The sequence below is a fragment of the Benincasa hispida genome, chromosome 4, assembly GCF_009727055.1.
Source record: "Benincasa hispida cultivar B227 chromosome 4, ASM972705v1, whole genome shotgun sequence".
Taxonomy (NCBI): Eukaryota; Viridiplantae; Streptophyta; class Magnoliopsida; order Cucurbitales; family Cucurbitaceae; genus Benincasa; species Benincasa hispida.
Window position 1 is genome coordinate 59954886 of NC_052352.1, and position 7070 is coordinate 59961955.

A 7070-nucleotide genomic window follows, 5' to 3' on the forward strand; every position below is an offset into this window, starting at 1 on the left:
CGTCTACCTCGAACAATCACCACTCGGACAGAAGGAAATGGAGAAGACACCACCACTCAGAGCCCTTAGTATTTTTGGAGTGAGAATCCAAAGTGTGGGCTTTGTTCGGATTTAGTAGAGGGAAAGAGGAAGAGAAACCGTACACAACAATCAAGCAAGTGCCGTACACAACGATCAAGCAAGTGGGAGATGAGGTCGTCTATCGCATAGACAAGATGCTTGATCGTATACGATCGTGTAGGAAAATGTAAACGATCGACTAAACGATCATGTAGGAAAGGGTAAACAATCGTATAAATGATCGTGTAGGAAAAGGGTGAGTGATCGTCTAAATGATCGCGTAGGAAAAACTAAGCGATCGTCTATACGATCGTTTAGTAAATATCGAGCGCTAAATGATCGCTTAGGAAAAGGTAAACGATCGTTAGTTAATTGCGCGCGATGGTGTAATCGGTAAGCGATTGCTTAGCAATATCGTAAATGTAAGCGATTGTGCAGGCACTATCGTATAGACACTGATTTTCTAAACGATGACACTCTGTTTAATACAATGTCCGCGCCTCCATGCTCAACACACCGTCAGCTATTTATAATGCACTCATCCATTATTTTGAACAGAAGAGACGCCGTCCCATTTCCTTTATAACCGTTCAATGAATGTGATCTTATCATATTCATAACATATAAATTAATATCATATTGTAATATTTTTCTCTACTAGATATAAATCATATTTATATCCAATTTTCTCCAAATTAATGTATCTCATACATAAAGTTAATTATATCATATTTAATTAACTTGTTCATATATAATTGAACTCCCTCTTGTCGATTTGAACATTTCAAACTGACCCAAAAACTGCCTCTCAACTTGTATCCAAGCTACCAAGGGGACCTTATGAACCTATGGCTCGAACGGTACGTGAATAGATAACTAAACTCTTTAGTCATGATATCCACCATCCATTAACTACCAGTCGTTCCACTAAAGACTGACAGTTGAACTCTTCTTGTCATAGATATATTTCTATGTCCATTGGTTATAACCTATCATCAGTACGATGACCCTTCACAGATGCTCGTAGTTACAACAGGTCAATTTATCGTTTTGCCCCTGTAATTACATCTTCCTCCTTAAGTACCATTGATCCCTCTAATGAACAATACAACATAGTCCTACTATGTGTGAACACCTCTCGGGCCATGAGAAGGTGCGTGGTGCCACATCGTTCAAGCCCCAGGATCAGCCCTTAAGAGAGCAATCTATCTACTTACCCTTATTTTGGGGAAGGTGTGTACTCCATCTTGTGAAGCTAAGTTCCTAGCTTTCAAATCAGACGAATCCCCAAAATGGTAGGTTTGAGTTGGCGTTCTGGACACTCACACCCATGCAAACCAAAGGACCGCCCTCAATGGCAGGAGTTCCCAACTCACTCAGGATTGAGATCATGTTACCTATGGTCATCCTAGTGAAGTGAAGTCTCAGTCATGAACGGAGTTATATGACAAGACATTAACACTTCGAGGTCAAGTCTTATACAAACTCTTTATATAGGATGCCCCCGCTCGCATGTCCACTACACGATGATCAGGATCAGACCATCTGTGAAAAGTCACAACATTTGTAACAATTCCATAAAGCGAGTCGCATCCGTAGTGTTACTAGGATAAGGTTTCCTTCCTATGTCCATATACTACATACTATTTTTGTTGTCACTTAAGACATGATCCACTTGTATGTCACTAGATACATGCTTAAGTTACATAAAGACAACCAGGGATATTAAGTTTATTGGTTTGTGGTAAAATAGAAAACATCTAAATGTGAAAAGTCAAGTAGTGAAGTAAATATCATTTATATTATACGTCACAAGTGTTCGTACAAAGTTGTTTATAAACTACTGGATACGAGAATTTAGGGCACAAACCCCAACGAGTTGCAGACTTACCAATCCTTGCTGAAAAGTAAGGAGAAAAAGGGAGGTGAGGATAAGGTATCACATGAAATAACCACGAACAACATAGTGTCATCAGGATAAGGTATCCCTCCTTAATCCATCTACTACAGACTATTTAGTTATTACTTAAGACATAATCCACTTGTATGTCTCCACATACATGCTTAAATTACATGAAATAACCACGAATCTTAGTTTATTAGATTTGAGTAAATGCTTATAAAATAACATTTATTTTATTAATAACAATATGTTTACAAAATGTTTACAAATTACGAGACTACCAGGAGAATTAGGACATCAATCCCAACAAGAGGTAACCCAACCTAGTTGACTAGAGATCCCAAGCCTAGGTTCAACGGGCAAACCGACCTCTGGATAACTTAATGAGCACTGCGTTGAATTTTTTCTTACCCATTCTAAGGATGATGATATAGTGCAAGTGTCGTTTTAGGGTAAGCATTGTGTTTTTAATGATTTCTATAAGTTTTTGAATAATTATTTATGAAAAGAGCATATAAGATGTTATTTAGAGGAATCACCTATGTGAGTGTGAAAGGGCCGCTTCTATGAGAATTTTAAGGCGAATTCTCTAAAACACTCATGAGACCAGGCGATGTTCAAGGTCAAATTGAACACAATGATGAGAACAAATTTTGTTATAATGGGAAACTGTGTGAGTTCAATTGTCTTAGCTTACTCTAGAATGACTGACAGTTCAAGGCATCAAGTCTACTGATTAGTTAAGTAAATTCGATTGATGTTCATTAGGGAAAGTTCAAAGTGTTTACTACTTATCTCGATGCAGGTTCTTCATTAGGAAATATCGAACATTTCCTTGTACCTTCTATCTTAATTTGTCAACTTACCATTTAATGGGGGGATTGTTGGAATAAATGGTATGTAACTCTTTATGTAAGGTTACGTCTTTTCAATTCCATAAGTTGTATTCTTTGATAAATGGTTGCATCTTTTCATAAAAAAAAAAAAAACCAAATTGAAGAAAGGACACGAATTAGTCTATAAATATATTATTTTTTCAATTTGTTCTCTTAACTATTTCCATAAGCATTTTTCTCTAAAAAAAAAACTTTCCTCCCTTTTTTTTTTTTTTTTTTTTATAAATTTGTGCAAGTTCGGTATATCCACATAAGTTTAGTTCGGTTGATCTTGTGGACCCATGCACATCCATAAGAAAATGTGATTTGTTCTATCTTGGGAGACAATTACTCTCTAAACTCAGGCACTAGGGTGAGTAAATTTGTCTTAAGGAGACAATGTGAATTTGTTGGGCTTAGATCTTTAATGTACATGTTTGATTTTAGTTTCATGTGCTATTGCACTCATAACAAAAAGAGTTTTTTTTTTCCTCTTTTTCTGGAGGGTTTATTCTTTGTTGTTAATTACAAGATACCAAGTTGTGGTATAAGAAATCAAATAGTTTATGTTGGGCTATTTGGGAGAATTTTATAGTTCAAGTTTTGGAACCTTTCACAATCTTCATCATAGTAGAACCTGCAGTTGCAGAAGATTTGAGGTAGTCCCAAGCTTGGGGCGAACCAGTATATTTTTGATGTCGTTCTTTTTTTTCCTACTTTTTAATTATTTTTTGTAATTTTATAATTGTTAATCTTTTTGGGCTCTAACCTGCAGGCTCTAACTTGCAGAAGTGAGAATTTTAGATATAATTTAGTTTCCGCATTTTATTTATATCTATGTGTAAAATTCCAATAAGTGATATCATAATATTTTGATTCAAGAGTCATGGGATTATCAGAGCCTACAGGTTTCGAGGGAATCATGAACTTTGATGGGATTTGGAACGTTAATCTAAAAACAGAGTTTGGAGAAAAGTTATTACTACGAGATGTCAGGTTTGTGCTTAGAATGAAGATAAATATCATCTCTATTGGCAAATTAGATGATGAAGGTTACAGGTGTGAGTTTGATAGTTGCCAGTATAAACTCATGTTGGGATCCCATGTAGTGGCAGTTGGCCATAGAAATTCTACACTGTATAAATATTGGTTTAATGTTCTCAAAGGATTAGAGAGACGGTAGATGCTAGATAAAGCTGCAGATGGCAGGTGTAAAGGTACGAATGGATTGATGAAGTTGCCTAGGCGAGTAACGGCATCAAAGTGGAAGATCAAGGCAACAAAAGTGGAAGATCAAAGCAGTTGCTAAGGTCAAGGATAAAGTCTCTAGCTTGATAGTAGGTTTAAAGGAAGGAGTCAAACCATTTGCAGAATCTGTCTTCTTCAAGAATAGATATTCAGAAATGTAGAAGATATTAGTTGGTATCACTTAGCTGAAGTGGGAGTACGTGACCGTTCTTTATGTCTGAGAGATAGTTCCACATATCTTGCTTATACCTCAAGGCAAGAATAGATGAGCTACAGTTATTTTCTAATGGTTTTCCTGTTCTGTTACTTTATTGATTTTACAAGTTTTATGTTGAACTTTGGAGTTTGTCAATTAGAGATAACAGTTATAGTGGGAGTTGAGCTTTGGAGTTTCCCAAAATGATTAGTTTTGATTCAGTGGGAGGCAAGATTGTTGTTTTGTCTCCAACTGAGAGAATGTTGGGATTGTGGAGACAAAATTTCATACTAATATTATATATATATATATTAGGATTTTGACCAAAGTCAAAATTACAAAGCAAGTTACACTTTTATCTGTCAAAATTGGAGCACACGTCACATCCAATTTAGTTGCTGGGATTGTCCTTAGATTGTTGGGCTTAGGCCCATTTGGTCTTAGGTTATTTCAAGTACACATATAGAAGTGTTTAATCAAGAGAAATTGGAGAATAGAAAAATCAAGGGTGTCTATTGATTTTTGTCAAAAAAGAAATAATAAGGTCCCGTTTGATAACAATTTTTTTTTTTTGGTCTTTGACACTACTACTTCCAAATTTCTTCCTTAGTTATCTACTTTCCACCAATGGTTTAAAAAACCAAACCAAATTTTGAGAAATAAAAAAAGTAGCTTTCCAAAAGTTGTTTTTGTTTTTTTGAATTTGACTAAAAATTCAATCATTGTATTTAAGAAAGATGTAAATCATGGTAAGAAATATGGATGATATAAGCTTAAATTTTTTTTAAAAAAGTTACCAAACGGGGCCTAAGACTTTTGGTAAATGCATGTTGCACACATGTCATTTGTTTTCTTAATTCCCAAATTGCCCCTGGTATGGTCGATTAACAGTTTTTTCGAGTACTGTGTAATTGTTATATCGTGTATAAATTCTCAATAGAACTACAGGTAAATGAAATCATCTGTTATGAGACCGTATATCAATTCTTAATAGAAATACAGTATAAAGGGAATCGTCGGTTATGAGACTTTAACCTAAGAATTTAAGAGATAAAGGTGCCAAATTTTTTTTCTCATTTTAAAATTTGAATTGGTGGTTTCATCTCTATTTCGATCTGATTTAAGCACTTTTCGAAAATATTCAGAATTAATCAATCTTTAATTTGTTTATCACCATTTTGATTTTAATTTATAATATATCTTTAGATTTTACATTACTTTATTCATTTTTATTATTTTAAATTCATATTAAATTCTTTTTATCCTGATTTGGATTTTACTTAGGATTTTATACATATTATCATCTAACAAACTATATATTTCATTTAATTTTTTTCATTTTTTATTTGCATTTTGAATCATATTTTATTCATCTAAATTAGGTTTTTCTCGTAGGTTTTGTGGTTGATGAAGTTATAAATACAATGCAATTGTTGAAGCTTAAATGAAAATAAAATTATGAATATAGTGTAATTGTAAATAAACAAGCTTCCTTCCTGATTTTTCTCCCTTGAATTACATTTGAATTTATATTTTATTATCAAATTAGATTTTATCTAATTACTTATTGAATTAATCACAATAAAAAAACTCCTCATTTTTCTCTCCAATTTATATTTGAATTTATCTTTTATTATCAAATTTCATTTTATCTAACTAACTTTCATTTATTTAAATGTTTGTTACAAATTCGATTGTATCCAAAAAAAAGTTTTTCATTATTTTATACATATTGTCATCAAATTAATTTGATCTTTTTTTTTTTTTTTTTTCATATTTTCGATGGTTCCAATTTTTCATATAGAAAAACATAGCGGGTTATTGTACTTAAAAAAAATCATATAAATGAGAATTAAACTTTAAATGTTTGAAACATGTGCGTGTGTGTATATGTATACATATTGTTCAGTTTATTAATAATAATAATAATAATAATAATATTATTATTATTGTTATTATCATTATCATTATCATTATCATTATTATTAAAATAAGATAACAAAAAACCACAAATCTCATCTTCTTCATTAACTTAGCCGCCCGTAAAATCTCTTTTTCTCCCTCTTAATCTCATGTTTGGGATCGTTGGTTCAACATTCCTTTCTTGAATTTCATCGTCTTAGCTAGCTTTTGTTAACCACCCTCGCCAGGTCGTCGACCTTTTTCGCTCGCACACATGTTTCTTTGTTCTTACTTTGAACATCGTTTTCAACAATGACGTTCTGGGATTGGTAGTATTTAAAGTTGACTTTCAAGATCCTATGAGCAAAATGATCACAACAAATAGAGATTAAATACTTCGCGTGTTAGGGTTAGTGTCCTAATTCTCCTGGAGTCTCATTGTTTTGTAAAGATACACATTGTTCAATGAATAAAATAAGTGTTATTTAATTCTAGTATTTACCCATATCCAATAAACAAAGCTCCTTGGTTATCTTATGTGAACTTAAACATGTATATGTGATATACAAGTGGATCATGCCTTAAGTGATAATCTAAATTGGTCTGTGGTATAAGGATTAAGGTGGGATTCCTGATCCTAGTGACACTACGGATACGACCCGCTTTGTAGAGGTTTGCAAGTGTTGTAAACTACTATAGATGGTAGATCCTGACCATTCATGTGGAGACATGGAGCGGGGGTGTTCTATACAAAGAGTTTGTATAAGACCTAGACCACGAGATGACTAGACTCTATATATAATGTCGTTGATACTAGAGACTTGCATCTCACCTAAACGACCATAGGTGACACGACCTCAATCCTGAGTGTTTTGTGAACTCCTAC